Source organism: Microtus pennsylvanicus, chromosome 1, assembly GCF_037038515.1.
Source record: "Microtus pennsylvanicus isolate mMicPen1 chromosome 1, mMicPen1.hap1, whole genome shotgun sequence".
Lineage (NCBI taxonomy): Eukaryota > Metazoa > Chordata > Mammalia > Rodentia > Cricetidae > Microtus > Microtus pennsylvanicus.
The window spans coordinates 79,324,305-79,345,310 of record NC_134579.1 but is presented as its reverse complement, the minus strand read 5'-3'; the positions used below and the strand labels follow the sequence as shown (position 1 = coordinate 79,345,310).

The window sequence follows — 21,006 nt, the reverse complement described above, 5'->3', positions numbered from 1 at the left end:
TCAAGGAAAAGACTCCAGAATGTTTGTACTAACTAGGGTAACTGGCAACATATTTTAGTGCTGGCAGTAGGCATTTTAGCAAACCTACAGATGTGAAAATATGTGAAATAAGGTAATGTCATGAATTTCCTAGAGTCCCTTTATGTGTCTTTCTTAAAATGGTCACCTCAAAAGAAAGCAGGACTAAGGATTGAGCTCAGTGCTGAAGCACCTTAAACCTTAATTCATTTCCTAATACTGGGAAAGAGAGAGAAAAGGAGGTTGGGAGGAAGTGAGGGGAGAGCAAGTTAGATGTATAAATGTAATCAGTAGCTACAAACGCAGGAAAGAAGTTCTTCTAAGTGTTAGTGATGCCAAGTAAGACACAGCATTCGGATGCCCCTAAATGTTGCTAGGGCCTTCAATATGTTACCTAATTTTATTTAAAAGGATCGCTTAACCATTTTTTTTAATTTTTCTATTGCTGTGATATGACACCAAGACAACATAAAAAATTTTATTTGAGGCTTGTAGTTTCAGAGGATTAGAGTCATTGCCATCACGGCGGGTAGCGTGACAGCAGGCAGGCAGGCGTGGCACTGATACAGTGATTGAGAGTTCACTCTTGAGACACAACCACAGGACAGATTCAGAATGGAAGGAGTCTTCAGAAACTTCAGAGCCCATCCCTGCTGACACACCTGCTCCAGCAAAGCCATACCTCCTCATTCTTTCCAATCAGTTCCATCAGCTAGGGACCAATTACTCAAATGTATGTGTTCTTAGAGTCCATTCTCATTCAAGCCAGCACACCCTTAAAATCCCAACAAATTATTTGCTGCACATTTCTGGAATATACAGTAATTTAATCCAATGATAGTCGCATATAATATCTCTATTTGTAGAACAATGGCCCTATCGCAAAGAACAGGCCAGTATTCAAAGTCCCCTAGGGAAGGAGAAGCCATAAAATTCCTAGACAGGTGAGACAGTCCAGGTCTCCTGGGCTGTGCAGACAGTACTGTTCAACTTTGGTCATCTTCTCAGTGGTAACAGATAAATTTGCACTAGCTGCTTAGTATGTTCAGGCTGCCTTAACAGATTGCTACCTTATCTTGTTAAACAATAGAAATTTATTTTTCCCAGTATAGATTATGATGGCCAAGGTCAAGGTACCAGAGAGATAGATTTCCTCTGAATCTCTGCTTGGCTGTTGGAGCACAGTGCACTTGGTATCATCTTTCAGGACCTTTCCTGTGTGTGTCTACCCCTGATGCCTATCCATGCACAGACTTCTCATCCTTTAAGGATCTGTCAGATTCAATTGAGCCCATCCTACAGGCCTCACTTTAACTTTATTATCATTTAGTGCTCTGGGCCTAGGGCTTCAATACAGGACTTTTGTAGGGACTTGGTTCAGCCCTGAGAGTGAACATGTTTTCTGCTGAGTAGTTTAATTCTGTGGCCATGTAAATCAACTGATTTTTCTGTCTGTACATGGCCCAAAGGATCATAAATAGCCATATCCTGAGGAGCTTCTTGAACTGAATTATATATTGTTTTATAGAGACATAGAATTTTTAAAAACAGTTCAAAAATTACGCATGTTCAGATGTATCTGTGAAGATTTGGGGACATGTGTGTGCATGAGTACAGTTTCCCTCAGAGGCCAGAAGAGGGAATCAGATTCCTGAGAGCTGGAGTCATAGGCTGTTGTGAGCTACCCTACCTGGGTGCTAGGAATCCAACTTGGGTCCTCTATAAGAGCAGTAAGAATTTTTAACCTTTTGAGCTATCTTTCTAGCCACTAAAATTGTAATGGTCTTCCTCTGTTGCAAAGAGAAATTTCCTTGATGAGGGGTGAAGACTACACTTACGTGTGGGTATAAGGACAAATGTTTATAGATTATTTTAAGTACTATGGTAATTTAATGAATTAGTGATTGTGGATTCTCTTCAGTAACCATGCCTCCACTAGCACTGTGTAGTTAGCTGGGTTTCTAGTATTCGGCATAGTGTCCTTGTTAAGCAGTCTTTAGTCCAATTAGGGAGCAACTAGATGGTGTCAAAGTTATTACAGAAGAGGGGAGTAGAAGGAGACAAGTGATCTGATTGGGAAACAGGGAAAGGGAGCCTCCTTAGGAAAGGAGAGGGGATAGGTAGAGAAGAAGAAGGGAGGGAGGGAACATAATATGGATGGCTGAGAAATCCACGAGGAATCCCTGTCTCTTCTGATTAATTTTGGGTTGAAGTCCATCTTGGCAAATATTTACATTGCTGTCTTGTTCCATCCCTTTACCCCAATGCAGTGTTTGCCCGATGGCTTGCTGCACACCTTGGAGTTAGCAAAAAGATGGATTGTCTTTTCTTCTCCATCTGTTCACCTGTGTCCTTTTATTAGGCAGTTGGGACATTTAACATTGAGATTTATTACTAAATATTGTTCTGTTTTTTTGTTTGTTTGTTGTTGTTTCTTGTAGATATGGTGGGGTTTTTTTTGACCACTTTTTGTTGTATTGTTCTGTTTTTAGCTGAAAAGTCAGGTGATATTCTTATGGGCTTGCCTGTATTTTTACTTGGTATTTTTCAATTTCAGCATTTACTATCCTTTCTTTGATCACCTGCCTGTACTGTTTGATTATATTTTGTCTCAGGAGTTTCTTTTATTTCTTTTCTTTTGAGGACTCTGTGAGGTTCTAGGGACTGACAGTGAACAGTGGTGGCTCATGGTGGGCATGTGGGTGGGCTGACTGGCAGTTTATTCTGAATAAATTAAGACTCAGGTTTAGATTGCAATCTGAAGTTCTGCTTAGAACTCTGGTCAAGCAGTCCTAAGAAAAAAGACAAAATCTTCGACAAATGGTGCTGGTTAGTCTGAATACCTGCATGTAGAAGAAAGCAAATAGATTCATACCTACCACCCTGAGCCTTACTTAACTCCTAGTGAATCAGAGACCTCAACATAAGACCAGATACCCTGAATCTGATAGAAAAGAAACGGTTCAATAGTTTTTAATTCATTAGCCCAGGGGAAATCCAGGGAAACCAGTAGCACAGGCACCAAGGCTGACCGTAGATGGGGCCTCATGAAGCTGAAAAGCACACCATCCTGTGAACAAAACGGGAAGATTTCTTTATCAATTGCACAGCTGATGAGAGTTAATATCGAAAATATATAGAGAGCTAAAAATAACTGAACATCAAGAAAAGAAATAACTGAATTTAAAATTTAAAATAACAAAGTAGAGAGTTCTCAAAAGATAAGATACAAATGGCACTTAGGAACACTTAAAATATCCAATGTCCTTGCTTAGCCAGCATGGAAATTCGAATTGAAACTACTTAGAGACTTCAGTTTAAACCGGTCAGAATGGTCAAGATCAATGAAACAAATGACAACTCATGCTGGCAAGGATGAGAGGAAATGGAACTCACTTCAAACTCATAGACCCACTTTTAAAGTCAGTTTGATGGTCCCTCGTGAAGCTTGGAAAAGATCTGTGTCAAGATCAAGCTATACAACTCTTGGGCATATACCCAAAGGACACTCCATCCTATTATAGAGATATTTGCTCCTCCAGGTTCATTGCTATGGTATTCACAAGAGCCAGAACTTGGAAACAGCCTAGATGTCCATCAACTGATGATTGGATAATGAAAATGTGATACACTACAATAGAATATTAATCAGCTGTTTCAAAAAAGAAATTATTAAATTCTAAGGTAATTGGATGGAGCTAGAAATAAATCATTGAAAGGTAATCCAGGTCCAATAAGACAAATATTGTTTTTTCTAATATCAGGAATACTTTTATATACTTTTAAAGATAAAAAATGGGTAAATATAAATCAATGATAACATGGATTTAGCATCCAAAGTAAAAAAAAATTATATTCCCAGAATTGTATGGGGCACTGTCTTTGGCACAAGCATATTTGTTTTATCTTATAGTTTGTGGATTTCCACAAAACTGCACCATTTTATGAGAATAGAGTCTGTACTTAGAACCTTCCAAATCCTTACCAATGAGGAAATTCCAAGCATTCCACAGGAATAGATAATTTTAGTGGGTAGCTAGCTGATGACATGAAATGTTGGAATGGTAAACATTTCTGTTCACATTAACTGAACAGTACAATCTGGGATCGCATGTTCTCCAGGCTGTGGGTGATCAGTGGGTGGCCAGCCTGTCTGTACCACCTGTGGCTTGGCTTGGGTTGGGATTTATCAGAAGCATATCCAGTCAGGAATAGGCATATTGCTAATGTATTCCTATCCAGGCCACCTGAAGCAGGGGTGTCTGTAGCTGATTCCTATGGTCCTTTGAACTGATTCTTCATTTCTTTATGGCAATTAATACCTTCATTGGGACCAAGTTGGTTTGTCAGACTGGGCAACATGTTTAGAAACTTGTTTGTGAACTTGAAAATCTGGAAATACTAACTTTATTAAATCTATTGTGATTTTTTTTTGATGAGATGATAGTAAATATGCTTGTTCTTTGTTGAAAAGTTAAGTCAGGATCATTAGTCATCTGCTTCCATGGGATTACTGAGTAGTGTGGGAGGAAGTTACAGAACAAGTGATGGTACGTTAGGTACTTTATTGAGGTGTAGTGTAAGACACCCCCACAAACAGTGGCTTTGTGATATTACTTTTAAAAAGCAGTCTGCCCGGGCGGTGGTGACGCATGCCTTTAATCCCAGCATTCGGGAGGCAGAGGCTGGCGGATCTCTGTGAGTTCAAGGCCAGCCTGGTCTACAAGAGCTAGTTCCAGGACAGGCTCCAAAACTACAGAGAAATCCTGTCTCGAAAAACAACAACAAAAAAAGAAAAAGAGAAAGAAAGAAAGAATGAAAGAAAGAGTAATCCGTGTGCTCTGTCTTCTGACTGACAGACATTCTAGCCACAGTGTTGTGATCTCTGTAAAGTATAATCCTGATTTCTATTTGTTATATTGCACCTAGGGGGTATAGTATATGGGAGCAGTCTAGGAAACAGGAAGCATTATTTATAAGCCAATCTTTTCTGATCTGAGAAACTAAGCAGGGTCAGCCTAGTTACTACCTGAGTGGGAGAACAGTCAGTTCAATTTGAATTTCTGGGGCAGCCAGTGAAACGGAGTCCTTGGAAGTAAGGGTTGAGGGAGTTCTCTTGTGATGATAGCGATGGTCAGTAGCCCAGCAGTTGCTTGGGTTGCATCAATTGTAAACATTAGTCAGAACTCAGTGACTAGTCATTGTATGTGAATTTTCTTTTATATATATGTTAATATATATATATGTATGTGTTTATATTTATAAATATATAGAGCTGGTTTTGGAGTTGGACACTGGCTTGGTCCCTCTCTAATTCCAATCCTGTATAACAAAGTCTTCTCCCTCTAGTAAAATTACTTCATTCTAATTAGCTCATAAATTAGAACACTTTAGAGCTGGTTTAGGAAGCCAGCCACTCAGACATTTGCCCAGAGCCAAACTCTACATCTCAGCAAACTCTTTACAGTTAGAATAGTGACTCTGAAGCAACAGAGCTTCACTTAAGGAGTATGCTTTCACTGCCAACAATATTTCTGTTTCTTATCCACGGTGAAAGTAGAGAAAGCTATGGCAGAGTGAACACTAGAGGGGGAAGACGTTGTTATACTACACCCACACTGAACACGTGTGTGTGTGTGTGTGTGTGTGTGTGTAGGAGGAGGGTTGCTTGTTTGTCCTGGCTGCCCTGAACTGAAATAATCACACAGAAACCATAATTATTAAAACACTGCTTGGCCCATTAGCTAACCCATTTCTATTCATCTGTATATTGCCACGTGGTAGTGGCTTACCAGCAAAGATTCAGCATGTCTGACTCTGGTGGTCCATGGTGTCTCTCTCTGCCTTCCCTCTCCCAGCAATCAGTTCCGTCTCACCACCTACCCAAGTTCTGCCCTATCAACAGGCCAAGACAGTTTCTTTATTCATTAACCAATGAAAGCAACACATAGACAAAAGGACCTCCTACACCGTGTGTGTGTGTGTGTGTGTGTGTGTGTGTGTGTGTGTGTGTGTGTAAACTTAACAAACTGCTATGTTTTTGCCTTAACAATATTTTTTTTGAATCAGTATCCAAGAATCAAATTAAATAACTGGAATATAGAAGTCTTGCTCACTAGACAATCTGAGTGCTGGGTACATGGCCTCACACAAAGAAGTGACTTAATGATGTTGTCTAGTGAAGAATTAAACATGTTCCTATTTATTATACTTTGAAATCAGTGATATCTTTAATGACAGATGTGTCTGTCCCCCTAAAGGTATATTGGGGAGACCACTTGCCCATTTCTGTGGAGCACTTGTGAGTTTGATTGTAAGGCTGAACAAGGTTATCCATCCCCCCTGGGGCAGGCTTTATGGTCTGACTTCTCCCAGGGAGTCCACTAGGACTTGTGAGCTGCAGACAGGCAGCAGCTCTGGTCATACAAAGGCAAATGTTGAAACACTGCCTCATCTCAGTTTGTCCTGCACTGGGAAGGACTGCTCTAAAAGTCATTATTGGGACAACTGATACAGTTTGAATATGGACTGTATATTATGTTACAATATTGTTCCCATCTTGAATGTTTTCATTATACTGTGGCTAAAGGAAAAGCCTTGTGCTTCAGAATACACCTAAAAGCATTCAGAGTCAAATTGTACAGTGTCTACAGGTTATTCTCTATAGTTCCACAAATTAGTAACAGTTGTAACTTCAGTGACCACAACTGTATATTATTTATTTGGAGACAGTGAGAAAGCTAATATGACATAAGTCTTACTATTCGTTAATCTAGTAGATGAATACAAAGGCATTTCTCGAATTTTTTTCAAGTCTAAAAGTATTTCAAATCCTATGTATAGAAAAGAACAAATATAATCTCATAAAACATGGGGGGCAGGGGCATTATATCAAAACAGATGTTCTTTGTACCAACTTTTATATTCAAAAAAATGGAGATGTGCAAAGACTTAAAGCAACCCAAAATTGAGCCCCTTAAATTTTGTTTTGATTTACTGATGTTGGATTTTTGAGGTAGAGTTTCATGTATCCAGGCTGGATTCAAACTCACTTTGTAGATTTGTCTGGTCTTGAATTTCTGGTCCTCTTACCTCTACCTCCCAAGTGCTAGGATTTCATACAGGTGCCACCACACCCATCCTTTTTGTTTTTTAAAATGATTCCATATCAAGGACCCTATGTATAAAATCCTACAGAGCTGAGGCAGAGGACAGAAAGCTGAGACAATACAGGATGGGCAAGGCCTCTAACTCTAACCCATGTTATGACACCCTTGATTGCATAAGGTTTCCATCATAGGGTTGCTGTTGCTGTGAAGAGATACCATGACCACAGCAACTCTTATTTTAATTGAGATGAAGGCTTACAGTTCAAAGGTTTAGTCCATTATCTTCATGGCTGGGAACATGGTGGCTGGGAATATGATAGTGTGTAGGCAGGCATGGTGTTGGAGCAGTAGTTGAGAGTCTTACATCTTGGTTCGAAGGCAACAGGAAGTGGTCTGTCTCACTGGGCATGGCTTGTGCATATATGAGACCTCAAAACTTGCCTTCACAATGACACACTTTCTCTAATAAGAACACACCTACTCTAGCAAGGCCACACCTTTTTGGGGGGCTTTCAAACTAGCACATACCCCATTCTCTAATTTGCAAAGACAAAGCCTGTCTATCCACTTCTCTTTGCACTAGATTCGCCCCTTCTCCATGCCAGTTGCAAAAAAAACCAAACCAAAACACCACCACAAGCATGATGTGTTGTATCAAGACTAGCTAGTGATTTCCCTCCTTGAGCAGAGTAAGCAGCTTCCTCACAAGGCTTTTCCTCTCTAGGGTTGGATTGGAAAGATCTGTCTGGTTTCATTTTCCCAGGAATCTAACCCTGGTACCTACCTTGTTGCTTCCATCAATTTACATGTGATTAGTGATTATAATTGGTGATTAGCTTGGAAACCCGAGTTTTAAGGAACAAGTGTCTCAGTCAGAGACTGTTCCTCCACATGGCTCCTTTATTCCCTCTTTACCTTTTCCACTGCTGTGTTTTTACTGCTTGTGTGAAATATTACAGGCTTTGCAGCTGGTAGCCAATTTCAGGGCCTTCTATCCCTAAGCCACTTAGCAACATACTTCTGGTCTTGACTCATTTCTGATGTATATTTAGGAAGCAGATTTGATATTGTGTCTTGCTTGTATAGAAATATTAGATGCTTCTTTCTTTTCTGTTCACCTTTACCTGTTTCTCAACCTGCATGTGAAGATTTCCCTTCAGCTTATTTAAATGTTGTCTTAATTAGGGTTTACTATTGCTCTGAGGAAACACCATTGTTGCAAGGAGGGCCTGCTTGTTTGTCCAGGCCGCCCAGCTAGCTAGCCCCCGAACTAACCACAAAGAAACTGTATTAATGCTTGGCCCATTAGCTCTTAACTTCTTATTGGCTAAGTCTTACATCTTAATTTAACCCATTTCTATTAATCTGTATATCATCATATGGCAGTGACTTACCGGCAAAGATTCAGCATGTCTGACTCTGGCAGCAGCTCCGTAGTGTCTCTCTGACTCAGCCCTTCTTTCTCCCTGCATTTCTCTCAGTTCTGTCTTCCCTGCCTATCTAAATTCATGCCCAAATCAGTTTCTTTATTAACCAATGAAAGCAACACAAAGACAGAAGGATTTCCTACACCACACCATGACCAACCACAGCAACTCTTATAAAGGACAGCATTTAATTGAGGATGCCTCACTTAGAGTTTCAGAGGTTCAGTCTGTTGTGATCATGAAGGGGAGCATGGCAGCATGCAGGCAGACATGGTACTAGAGCTGAGAGTGCTGCATCTTGTGGGCAACAGAAAGTTGACTCACTGTCAGACTGAGGGAAGCTTGAGAAAGAGACCTCAAAGCCTATCCTCGCACTGGCACACTTCCTCCAACAAAGCCACACCTTGTAAGAGTGCCACACCATTTAGGGGCCATTTTCTTTCAAACCACCACAAATGTGTTTTGGTTGACCCGTCACTGGCCAAGTTAATGAACCAACTCTAAATTCCTAGTATTTCTATCCTACTCTGTCTGGATGTCTTGATGCTCCTTTTAAGACATCCTAAGTTTCAGTTCCTCACGAAGTCCCTTCTGATTTTTTCCAGCTGAATGAGCTCTCTCTGCAGTGTTTGAACCATTTCAGTTTTTGCTCAGTTTTGATTTAGGTTGTGTTTCTCATATAGTACTTCTCATATTCTGCTTAGTAGTTTAGTTACCTTCCTGCTTTGTAGATTTCTAGCTCCTTAAGAACAGAAAGTATAAACATTCAACAGAAAACAGACCTTCTGTGATAGATTTGCTATAACTTGAATTGATACTATAAGCATCATATTGTGAACATGGTAATAAAAGTTCTTGGGTCTAAGTCAGGATAGTTATAAGTTCCAGGGTAGCCTGGACTAGCTTATGTATCAAAACCTCTGGAAAAGTCATAATAATAATAATTATTATAATTATCAGGCTAAGTTGGTAGATCCCAAAAGGCTTTTATCTATTAGTCATAGGATTTTAGTTCCACAACTAAGGTAGGCTTGGAGTGGCTGCTCTGGGGGCCCAAGATAAGGTAATTAGCCTTTGGACCTATAGCACTCAAATCTCTCCCAAGTATGGATGTTCTAATGTCAGTCTCTGCAGACACAGCTTCTTTTCTTAAGTTCCCCTTCACACCTGGAAATTTCGTTTTGGAACTGTATAAACCAGGAAGTTGTCAAGAATATGCTGTGACTATTTGTCAAAATTTAAGTAATTTTTCCCTATCATTGTCATAGAAATTATTTTTTCCAAGTCCTTTTAAATATAGCTATGGTGACATCCTTCTGTGTCTTTAGCTTTCTAGCAAGGGAGGTCTGCACAGAATACCTGTTGTATTGCTGTGGAAACGGCCCTTGGATATGACCCCCACAAATGTTTACCTTGCTTCGTTCCACTTACTGGCTCTTCCAACACAGCAATACCATGTGAACCAGGAGGAGATTTTGAGTTCATTTTAGACAAAATGAGTGTTTTTATTGTTTCTTTCATTTTTTAAAATAAGTACCTCACGAAGTTAGGTTTGACTCAGCTATTATGTTTTTGTTATATACATAAAGTTCCACTTTTTTCAAAATAGTATTTTTATTGATTCTTTGGGAATTTTACCTCATACACCCCAGTCATACTCACTTCCAGTCCTTCCATGTTCACCCTCTGACCTTCTCATCAACAAAATGGGAAATAAAAAGTCTAGTTTGTGCCATTAGTTGTGGAGAGCTACACTTCAACATCCTTAATCACAATTTTTAAGATTTTTTTTGATAGTTTCCTTTTTTAAGCTGTTAATTTTTTGCAGAGTATCATTGGGTAGGGGTAGGGGTCATTACAGAAGTCTTCCATGTCCCTCCTTCTCAATTGTGGGTTTACACAGTGTCACTGCCAAAGTAGCTTCCTTGTTCTTCACAGTCAGGTGGAGCTTGGATCATGGAGCTTCCTCGTGGTTTCTGGTGACAGCAGAGACCATGAACATAGCCCCCAGTGGCAGTAGGACCACAGACGTCTACATAGCTTCAGACTGCAACATAGACAGACCATGGACATTCAAAAGAACTCCATGGTTAACATGGGCCACATTAATACAGACCCCGGCTGCAGTATGAATTTGGACCTAGACATGATCCTCAGCCAAAGCATGGGCCATACATCAACCTGGCTTCAAGCCACAACATAGATAACAGACTTTGGCATGATATTAGGTGGTAACACAGGACACAGAGACACCACAGACACTGACCCCAAGTCCCCATCCCTACTTCTCACCTCCACCCCCACTGCATCAGGACCCCTGATCTATACATGACCCGCATTCACGTCACAGACAATCTTGGTGGTTCTTTGAGGCAGTTCAGTCCAGAAGGTGAAGCATTCCTCATCCCTGCCTCCATGCTTGCCCAGAGCCAGGGTGAGCGTCCTGCTGCGCAATGTGTTGGGCGGCTGAGTCCTGTCTGAGTAAGCTCCAGGCTGCTACACCCCACCCCACCGACCACACTGGGCAATGACCTGTTTCACTGTCGACCTTGGCCCCCTCACACTTGTCAGCGCCTGCACGTCTCCAGTTCTGCCTCTCTACAGTACAGGCTTCGCCACCTCTTCATCGTAGTTGTTTACTGTAGTGACCACCACTGGCCTTGCTGTCCCCAAGTGAGGTGGGGGCGGGGTACCTTCAGCTTGTCGATTTCTGCTGTTGTCCAAAGTTACACTTGTTGATAAAATACCGTTTTAAAGACTTACTTCATTTCTGTTTATTTGTTTATTTTGTGTGTGTGAGCGCATGTGTGCCCTTGAAGGCCAGAGTAGCTAGAGTTACACATGGTTGTAAGCTGCTCAGTGTGGATGCTAAAAGCCCAACTGTTTCTGTGCGAGAGAGCAGCCACTGAGCCATTTCTCCAGCCCGTGGTGGGACACTCTTAAATAGTTACTGTGGTAAGTTAAAGGAATGATAAGTTACTAAGTTTTCTTTCACCGGTTTTTAATAAGAAATTTACATTTGAAAGGCATCATTTAAAATCTGCCCATTGAGTAAGAACTCTATTTGTAATTTTTCAAAAAAATTAAAATTAGTATATAAGGTAGTAGATAGATATCATTAAAGAATTTGGGTTGGGGATGGAGGGTCGTTTAGTGATTATCCTTCCTTAAAATGGACTCTTTTTCTTCATGTTTTTGTTCCCTTGGTTAAAAAAAAATAGGTGGCTATAGCTTTGTCTGTTTACTTCCAAATCCACTATTCTGTTACATTGGTCCAGTTCTGCTTTAATTGCCAGCACCAGGTTGTCTTTTTGACTCTAGGTCTATAGTACAATTGAGGTCAGGTATACATTTAGCTGTGTTCTGTCTGTCTCCCTTGGACTGATTTTTTTGGATTATTTTTTTCTAGTTCTGTGGAGAGTAACAGGAATTTTGATGGGAATTGCCTCCATCTATAGATGGCTTTTGATAATATAGCCATTTTTACTATATTGATACTGCCAATGAAACGGACTGTACTGTATCAACTTGACACAAGCTAGAGTCATCAGAGAGGAAGGAGCCTCAGTTGAGGAAATGCCTCCATGATTTCTATCTGCAAGATATTTTCTCATTTAGTGATCAATGGGATAGAGCCCAGTCCGTTGTGGGTGGTGCCACCCTGGTCTTCTAGTCCAGGGTTTTGTAAGAAAGGCGGTTGAGCAAGTCATGGGGAGCAAGCCAGTAAGCAGCACCCCTCCATGGCCTCTGCATCAGCTTCTGCCTCCAGGATCCTACCCTGCTTGAGTTCCTGTGCTGACTTCCTTCAGTGATGAACAGCATTGTGGAAGTGTAAGCCAAATAAACCCTTTTATCCCCAATTTGCTTTTTGGCTATGGTGTTTCATCACAGTAATAGAAACCCTAATGAAGCCAAGTATCAAAAGTCTTAACCTCATCTATTTTCTGCATTGCAGTTTTCATGATAAAAATGTTGCACTTCCTTGCTTAGGTGTATTCATAGAAGTTTTATTAATTTTGAGCTATTATGAATGGGATTTTTTCCCTCTAATTTCTTTTCTGTGAATTCTTTGTTGATATCTGTGAAGGGTGCTAGTTTCTGTTGTTTTGATTTTGTATACTACAGCTGTATTAAAAATGCTTATTAGATCAAAGAGTCTTCTGGTAAATTCTGTAGAGTCTTTTAGGTCCTAATCATGTCTGCAAACAGAGGTAGTTTAACCTTTTTTCTTTCTTCTTGTTCTACCCCTTTATTGTTTTGTCTTAATGCTCTAGCTAGATGGGAGAATGAACATCCTTGTCTCAGGAAAGAGAATAAAATGTTCTTAGTATGTCTATGTCTAGCATAATATTAAGTATAGATTTTTTTATATAATTATTATTTTGAGGTATACTCCATTTATTCCTAGTTTCTCCAGGACATTTATGATAAAGTCATATAAACCTTGTCTGCATCTGTAGAGATAATTTCGTGATTTCTGTCCTTAAGTCTATTGATTTGTGTCTTTTAAACTAACCTTGTATCTCTGAGATGAAGCCTACTTGGTTATGATGTATCTGAATGATTTCCTGAAGTTGGTGTTTTGTTGAGAATTTGTGTCTCTGTTAATCAGGGAAATTGGTATGTATTTTCTTTCTTAATCATGTCTTTATGTGGGTTGGGGATCAGAATACTACTGACTTTGTAGAATAAACCTCATAATATTTCTTTTCTCTATATTTTGTGAGCAATTTGAGAAGTGTTGTGTCAAATGTTTCTTAAAATTCTATAAGATTCAGCAGTGAACCCATCTGGCACTGTTACAGCTCCCACATCACTGCTCATAGTCTTAAGTTCCTTGGATTTTGTGGTTTTAGTTTTAGTAGGTCACATGTTCAGAAATGTACCCATTCCTGCTAGGTTTTCTAGATTTTTGAAGAATAAATATGTACAGTATTCTCTAGTTATGTTCCGGATTGTATTGGAGTCTGTTTTAACAGTACCCCTCTTGTCTCTAATTTTCTTAGTTTGTTTCTCTCCCCCTCCCCCTGCTGGTTTGGCTAAGGGTTTGTTAATCTTACTGGCTTTTTCAAATAGCCAACTTCTTGGTTGTGTGTATTGTTGTTGTTGTTGGTTTTTTTTTTTTTTTTTTTGGTGCTGGTGTTGGTTTTTTGTTCTGCATTGTTTGCTTTGCATTTACAGAACAACCTTGGCTGACCTGGAACTCACTCTGGCCTCTGCCCCTCCAAGTTCTAGGATGAAAGTGTGCACCACCTGGCCCAACATATATTCTTCTTATAGTCTCTATCTCATTCATTTATTTATTCCTTGACCTTTATTATTTTTTGCTTTCAACTAGGTTTGGAATTGGCTTCCCCCCGCCCCATTTGAGAACCCTGAGTTGTGACATTAAGTTGCTTATCGGAGATTGTTCTAATTTTTAATGTGAAGTCTTTCTTGTTTGTTTGCTTTGTCTTGGTTTTTGAGACAGGGTTTCTCTGTGTAGCCCTGGCTGTCTTGGAACTTGCTCTGTAGACCTGGCTGGCCTCAAACTCAGGGATCCATCTGCCTCTGCCTCCCAAGGGCTAGGATTAAAGGCATGTGCCACAGTGCTGTGAAATGTTAAACCTATAGTGTTTCCTCTTTGGACTAACTTGACTATGTCCCATAGGTTCTGGTAAATTGTATTCTCATTTTCATTTTGACTCTAGGAATTTTTTTTTAATTTCCTGTCTGATTCCTTGGATTACTGTTACTGTTCATTCAAATTGTGTTGTTCTGGCCAAGTAGCTTGTAATTTCTTTCCCTGTTGATTTATTTAAATCCATTGTAGTCTAACAAGGCATATGACATTGTCTCAAATTATTTTCTTAAAATTTGATGAAGCTTGATTCGTGATCCAGTGTGATCAATTTATGAAAAGGTTCCACATACCACTGAAGAACATACTACTTATCTGTTTAGTGGAATATTCTGTATATATTCTGTTAAGTCCAGATGATTTAGGATGAATTTTAGCTCTGAAGTTTCCTCGCTTATCTTTTGTTTGAAAGGCCTGTGTGACAGTAGATTATTAAAGCTCCCCACTGATACTCATTTGTAATGATGTAGCATTTTAGTGTTTGTTTTATGAAATTGGGAGACTCCAAGTATTTAATGTAAAAATGCTTACAATAATTGTGTCTTTTATTTTCATATGTTCTTAATTCAAATACACTTACATAGCTTTCCCCCTCTCTTTCCTTCTTCTAGCCACTTCCAACTACCTTCCCCTCCCGTGTTCCTTCCATTCTCAAGTTGATAGCCTCTTTTCTCTAATTATTATTGTTTAGTTTTATGTATTTATGAATACATTTTAAAATGTATGCTAACTATGAATATTTTTAAAATCTATTCTTTTTTTAATTTATGTGTTTGTCTATAGACCTGAATGAGTTTATATGTACTAGGTATATGAGTGCTTTTTGAGACCAGAAGAGGGCATCAGATTCTCTGGAACTGGAGTTATAGGAGGTTGTCCGCTTGGTATAGATGCTGGAAACTGAACCCAGGTCCTCTGCAAGAGCAGTATCCACTCTACCACTGAGCCATCTCTCCAGCCCTTCAGTTGTAATATCTTCTTGGTGCATCGCTCCATTTATTAATATTAATATGTCTGACCCCTCTTTATCAGTCTGATTAGTTTTGGTTTGAAGTCTTTTTTATCAGTTGCCAAGGTAGCTATGCCTGCTTGTTTTTGGATTTCGTTTACTTAGTAGTATGATTTACATCTTTTGATAGTCAATTTTTAGATGCCTTGGCATGCTAAATGTTTTACCTTTTTTTGTAGGACGCATACAGCTCTTACTTTTCAAATTCCATTGACTTCTCTGCATCTTTTTACTGGTATATTCAGTCAATTTACATTTAATATCATTATTGAAAGGGTTTTCAATTTCCTAAAAATGTTTTAGATGATGGTTTCCTGGACTGTTGATATTCTTTTCATTCTTCTGCATTAGTTTTGGGAGTTTGCTTATTTCCTGTGTTAGGCATGGTTGATTCTTTTCTGACTCTTCTTTGCAATACTTTTTTATGTGTTCCCTCCATCTCTGGTTGTTTGGTTTTCCATGAGTCTTTCTAGAAAAACATCCCCCTGAAGTTCATTTCTAGAGATGGATGACACTGTTAGCTGTGAGATGGGTTGACTGAATAGATCAGTGGCTAGGTGGCAGCAGGGCTAAGGTTGAGGTTATACCAGATGCTGTCAAAACCCTGTTGCACATTGAACTCTACTAACACTCGGGTCCTAGAGTCAAATGTGGGCCCCCGTGAACTCCAGAGCGTTAATAGACCCTTCCCTTTACTGGATTCATCATGGCATGTCTTGTTTAATGTTTGAATTGTTACTGAAGATTTTATGGGTTAGTCAGCATTTCTCATTTGGTTTGTATTCCAAGCAAGTAATTTTTATTTTAAAGTAATTTGTTTTTAAGGATTTACTTATTTTTATGTATATAGGTGTTTTGCATGTTTGTCTCTATTCTTTGCCTGGTGCCTATGGAGGCCACATAAAGGGTTCGGATCTCCCAGAACTGGATTTACAGATAGTTTTGAATTGCCATGTGGATGCTAGGAACAGAACCTGGTCCTCTGCAAAAGCAGCAAGAGGTCTTAACCATTAAGCCATTTCTCCAGCCCCTTAAAGTAATTTGTTTTAATTAAAATTGTATGAAGAAAGTAGCATTTGTCCTTGGAATTAAATGAATAACCAACATCTGTTGAGCTTTCAACCTTCTCTCTCTTTTAGACAGGATCTCATCTGTTCCAGGCTGCCCTGGAGCTGTGTAAACAAGAATGATCTTGAACTTTTGATCTACCTGCTTCCTTTTCCTGAGTGCTGGGATTATAGCCCTATGTTACCATTCCTGGTTTTATATGTATTGAGGATCAACCCCTAGGACCCTATGGGTCCTATAGGACGCACTCCACCAACCGGCTAAATCCTTGGTTGATATTTGCAGGTTTTCCTTTTAAAGACTAATGAAATAAGTAATGACTAATCTTCCAAATTTAAGTACTTTTAAATCAAGACTTCCCTGCCATGGATAGTAAAAATGACCTTTTGTCTTGAAGTACAATTTCCAAATTATTACCTTGACAAGAAACTCCATTTTGTTTTCATTTTCTCATTTGTAAGGATGGTGTGCATCTTTTTGCACCTTCATAGGCACAGATATGTGTGAACACGTAGCCAGATGTTCTGTGTTGATATAGGAAGTTGTCCAAAGTCATTCTTCCACCCTATTTATTGAGGCTGCATCTCTTGATCAAACACAGAACTTACTGTAGGTCGCTATTGCACACTAAATAGGTCAGTTGGCACACAAAAAGATGTGGCCTCCAAACACCCCTTTTTTTCTTTCCCTTTTCCTCCTTCCCTGTCCGCTTCTTCCTTCCCCCTTCTTTACAAAGCACTTTTTTCCTTCTTTTTACTTTGAAAGAAGTCTAGCAACATGTTTTAGTTCCCTCCCTGGCTTTGATCTGGCCAGCACTAAAACACAGCACAAAGATTCTCTGTATGATTTAATGCAGACCTTAGCTGCTATCTCTTCCAGGGGTTTAGCTGAAGGCCAGAGCTTCCCAAAAGCCCTGACTGGGGAGAAGTGGAATGCACTTCTGACATCACAGCCTCAGCTCCTGGGAATGTTTTGCATTCCTCTTCCTGGCAGTGGGGAGGTGGCTTCCAGCAAGGGAAGGACTATAGTTTCAAAAAGAGAAAACAGTTTATAATCAGGCTATTGTAAGGGAAGTATTTTTATTCTGAGCCAAAACTAGAATTGGAACCAGATGTCTTACATTTTGATGCTCCCAAAATGCTAATTGAGTTTATTAATTACTGTAATAGCTGAACTATCAGGCTTTTTGCTGAATTTAAATCTGAAACTTTTAAGACTTAAAGGGACTAGGATCCACATCTCTGCTGTTTGGTTGTGGTTTTCTGTAATGGTCTCCATCTGTTGCAGAGAGAAATTTACTTGATATGGGGTGATTTTACACACACACACACACACACACACACACACACACACACACACACACACACACACTATAAGGGAAAGAGTGACATTTCAACTATGAAAGCAGATTTCTTGCTGTAAAATCAAGAACCCTGATGAACTGACCTAGAGACAGTATACAGAGTATTTTAACTCTGTTCATCTGAAACACAGCTCTAATTCATTAATGAATATTGTACTGTTCAGCTGTCCGCTGAGGAAAGAAGAAAGCATTTTACAATCTGCTGCAGAGTGTTTCTCCTTAGAGGGATTGGGTTCTACAAACTACTGTTCCAAATAGACACCCAAAACAGCAGAGGAAGTTGTTAAAGCGGCAGGCACTGGTCGTACAGTTAGGTAGCTTTTCCACGGTAATACGTAACGGAAAGTACACACTTACTTGAGTTAAACTTTAAACTTAATTTGTCTTGGTCTTGTGTACTAGTGTCTAAGGAACATTGTACAAAGTACAAACTGTAGTGGTTTAGCTAATCACAATTTGTTTTTCTACATTTTAAAAATATCAAGTCCTTTTAAAAATATGTTATGTCATTGCCTTTTGCTTATTTTGATGCATTTAACAATAATTCTCAGTTAGGTATAACCTTTTGAACATTTCCTGTTGCCCAAAGGCTGAGTCACTGGTCAGAATTGTCAGAGTTTTCAGAATTATGGAAAAGTCCTGGCTTGTGGTGTCCTGACTGATCCACTGACAGCATGACTTTAGGAGATTTTCTTAGAGCTCCTGACAGAACAAAACAAAATATGTGGCTATAAAGTTCTATTTCTGTTTCATTTTTAGATATAAGGGTGAGAATAGAGGGCAGACTATTACTTGGGATGAGTTTGCTGTTAGTAGTTTTAAAATGACCAGAGTTCTTAGGTATGTATTTACTTTTGTACAGTTTATTAGGATTTGGAAGGCAAGTTTTTTTATTTGCTAAAAAAAAAAACAAAACTTTTCATATGAACAGTCTATTCTGATCACAGTTTTTTCTTCCCACAACTTCTCCCATTTCCTCCCTACCTCTTTACCAGGCTGCATAGCATCTTTCTCTCTTTCTCTGAAAAACAAGTAGGTGGACAAAAAAGCAAACAAACCAGAATTTAAAATAATAAATAGCAAATAGAAAGCACAAGAAACACACACACACACAAGCAAAACCTATAAAAATACAAAATTGGAAACCATACTATATAAGCAAAATATCAGTAAGACAAAAAGCTTCTAAAGTGGTATGTGACAAAAATTCTACAAAAATACCTTGAATTTGTTTTTAATGGATTAATAAAAATGCTGCAGATCTTGAGTGGCTGCAGCGGGCAGTGGACCATGAGACCACACTGTAGGTCCCTGAGCAGGGGCAGGCCCCAGAGCAGCCAGTCCGGGGCAGGGACAGCGCATGAGACTGTAGTGGGGAGCTGCGGGTTCCGTTCCGCCGCCCAGCTCCTGGCCACCTGGCTAGCTTATGCCCCGAAATAACAACACACAAACTGTATTCATATAAACACTGCTTGTCCCATTTGTTCTAGCCTCTTAATGGCTGATTCCACATCTTGCCTAACCCATATTTAGTAATCTCTGTAGTACCAGTCTTACCGGGAAAGATCAGCATGTCTGACCTGGTGGCTTGTTTCATCGTGTCTGCCCTGGAGAGCAGAAGCATGGCGTCTTACCTCACCTCCTCTTCCTCCCAGCATTCTGTTCTGTTTACTCCACCTATGTTCTAACCTATGAGGCCAAGCAGTTTCTTTATTAATTAACCAATGACCTTCCCACATCACCACACCACAGGTCTCCAGGTCTCCAAAGGTGGCTGGTCCCAGGCAGGGAGACATGCAGCAGTGGGTGAGAGATAGAGACATGGATAGGCATGCCATGCAGAGTGAGGTTGGATATTTATTTAGTGGGTTATAGAAGGGAAGGGGGAGGAGAGAAAGAGAGAGAGAGAGAGAGAGAGAGAGAGAGAGAGGGAGAGAGAGAGAGACAGAGAGAGAGAGACAGAGAGAGACAGAGACAGACAAAAGATACTTCTTCGAGAGGGAGATGGAAAAGAAAGAGACCCAGGCTGCAAGCAGGAAGGAAGATCTGCCTGCCTCAGCAGATGGGGGAGGGAGTAGACATGGCTTGTCCCTTAAAGAGAACAGATCATTATGGTTTTGTGCTGGCTATCTACTACAAATGTGGTTAATATCCCCAATGAGATGCCTTTGGAGAAAACTAATTTTTTCTTTGCAAGTGGATGTTCGTTAGCTTCTTGCTCAGGAATGGGAAATTGCGCCCATATCCCCCTCTCAGTGCTGGAACCCTATCTGATTTGAACCTGTGCAGGCCTTGTGCATTCTGCCACAGTCTCTGTAAGTTCATATGTGTGCTAGTCCTGTTGTGTCTGAAAGGCTCGGTTTCCTTGGTGTCATCCATACTCTCTGGCTCTTAGAACCTTTCTACCTCCTCTTCCCCATAGCTCCTTGATCCCTGATTGAGGGGAGGAGGGGGTTGGTGAAGACATCCTATTTAGGACTAGCTGTCAAAGTTCTCTTCCTCTCTGCACATTAGAAGACAGGTTGTTCTTACCATAGTAACTTATGGCTGGTCTCTTCTACTCTGTGCCCCATGGTGACCCTCTGGGCTACTCAGGCAGGGGTGGTGGCTCCTGCCTTTATGTGCCAGTCCTCTATGTGCATGTTAAGGTCCAGAGAAAACTTAGGCATTGCACCTTCTATTGTTATAATTAGGAAGATCTGAATGTAATAGCAATTTCTTTAAAAGTTAAATATTAGCTATTAAGAATTAAGAAAAAAAATAGAATTTATTGACTGGTAATATTCCTAACTCTGCCATTTTTTATATCTGTTAAATTGTCAGAACCTGAAACTCTTTGTAACATGAGGTCCTGCTTGTTGGGGTTTCTGTCCTGCCTAGTTCCCACAGTCAGTAAGCCCCAAAGAAAATCACACAGAGGTCTCCATAGGATTATAAACTGATTGGCACATTAGCTCAGGCTTCTTATTATCTCTTGTAGCTTATATTAACCTATTATTCTTATCTGTGTTAGCCACATGACTCAGTACCTTTCTCAGCGGGGCAGGTCACATCTTGCTTCTTTCGTGATCTGGGTAGGAATGGGAGGAAAGGGCTTCCTCCTTCCCAGAATTCTCCTGTTCTCATCGCCTGCCTCTGCTTCCTGTCTGGTTGACCTGCCTATACTTTTTGTCTGGCCAATCAGCATTTATTTAAAACATGATTGACAGAATACAGACAATTCTCCCACACTACTTCCTTCTCTTTTTTTTTAAACAAAGGAAAATATCTATAGTCCATTTTTGGGAATGTAGACGTGGTATTCCAGGCTATTTCTGGCTGGTTGGAGGCGCTGATAATCTTATGGGGACCTAAAGAAAACTTAGAGTTATAATCAAGTCCTGACAGGAGTA

At 39.9% G+C, this 21,006-nt stretch overlaps 1 protein-coding gene across 4 annotated transcripts in view; it reads left to right on the top strand.

Moving 5' to 3' along the window:
- The window catches only part of Spidr (scaffold protein involved in DNA repair), a 217,147-nt gene that overhangs the window by 81,314 nt on the left and 114,827 nt on the right, over window positions 1-21,006 (top strand). The gene's annotated exons all lie outside the window — the stretch shown is intronic.